Source organism: Mandrillus leucophaeus, unplaced genomic scaffold (assembly GCF_000951045.1).
Source record: "Mandrillus leucophaeus isolate KB7577 unplaced genomic scaffold, Mleu.le_1.0 Scaffold111, whole genome shotgun sequence".
Lineage (NCBI taxonomy): Eukaryota > Metazoa > Chordata > Mammalia > Primates > Cercopithecidae > Mandrillus > Mandrillus leucophaeus.
In genome coordinates, this window is record NW_012099321.1 from 3,495,301 (window position 1) to 3,496,958 (window position 1,658).

The 1,658-nt window shown below is 36.9% G+C and overlaps 1 protein-coding gene across 1 annotated transcript in view; it reads right to left on the reverse strand.

Moving 5' to 3' along the window:
• The window catches only part of WHSC1L1 (Wolf-Hirschhorn syndrome candidate 1-like 1), a 125,391-nt gene that overhangs the window by 48,886 nt on the left and 74,847 nt on the right, over positions 1 to 1,658 (reverse strand). The window lies entirely within an intron of this gene.

Sequence of the window (1,658 nt, forward strand, 5' to 3'; positions counted from 1 at the left end):
GTAAGAATAATAAAAAAAGGAGAAAGGTCCTAATATTAATATCAGAAATGAAAAATGGAACATCACTACAAATCCTACAAACATTAAAAAGATAGTAAAAGGATATCACTATATTTTTGCTAATAAATTTGAAAATTTAGATGAATGGACAGATTCCTAGAAAAGAAGAACTTACCAACACTGGCACAAAAACAAACAGGACATATGAATAGTTCTGTAAACTATTAAAAGAAATTGAAACTATAATTGGAAATCTTTCAACAAAAAAAAATTTTAGGCCCAGATAGCTCCACTGGTGAATACGTCAGACATTCAAGGAAGAAAATAATGCCAAATATGAAAAAACTAAACAGGAAAAAAAGAAGAAACAAGTAAAAGACAAACAGATATAGGGAAACATGCAACAAAAATGACAAAAGATTATGTTTTGTCGTATAAACAGTTTACATATGGAGAAAATGCACACAACATATATAAGCAAAGATAATGGAATAAGACTTACAAACTACAAATCAATATAGAAAAAAACCACAGCAGCCTAATGTAAAAGTGGGCAGAGGATGTAAACAGGCAATTCACAGAAAGACAAATAGCCAAAAGAAAATTAAAATATGTTCATCTTCACTAGTAATCAGATAAATGATAACTGAAACTGGTTATAAAATAGGAAAAAAACAGCCAGGCGCAGTGGCTCACGCCTGTAATCCCAACACTTTGGGAGACCAAGGCGGGTGGATTATGAGGTCAGGAGATCAAGACCATCTTGGGTAACATGGTGAAACCCCGTCTCTACTAAAAATACAAAAAAATTAGCCGGGCGTGGCGGCAGCCAGCTGTAGTCCCAGCTACTCGGGAGGCCGAGGCAGGAGAATGACATGAACCCGGGAGGCAGAACTTGCAGTGAGCCAAGGTCATGCCACTGCACTCCAGTCTGGGCAACAGAGTGAGACTCCATCTCAAAATAAACAAAACAAACAAACAAACAAACAGAAAAAAACTTAAAAGAGTTTAATAATACCTATTATTTTATTTGAGACAGAGTCTTGCTCTGTCGCCCAGGCTGGAGTACAGTCATGTGATCTTGGCTCACTGCAACCTTCGCCGCCTGGGTTCAAGTGATTCTCATGCCCCAGAATCCAGAGAAATTGGGACTACAGTGATAATACCAATTATTGATAAGGGTGTAGGGGGCTGGTAGAAGTTTAAGTTGGAATGAGCTACCTTAGAAGGCAACTGGGCAATAGTCATTAAAATGAAAGTACATTCACTTTCTGCCTAGAAATTCAATTTCTCAATAACTACATTGGGGAAGACTGAGAGTAAATGTTAAAGGATGTTGCCTGAAACATTGTTTGTAATTGCAAACAACTGAAAGTAACTCAAGTGTCCTTCGACAGGGGAAGAGTTAAATAAACTATGAATATATGTGTACTAGGGCACTATGCAGCAATTAAATAGAATGCATCTGTATTGACATAAAAAGAGCTCTGGCAGAACAATGGTATGATACATTTATATTACAACACACACACAGACACACACAAAGGTTTATAGGGCTACACATCAAACTGACAATGGTTGTCGGGACTGGAATTAAGTAAGGGCCTAGGATTAAGACTGATGATCAAGGGTGACATCAGCAAGAACAGTAATTATAA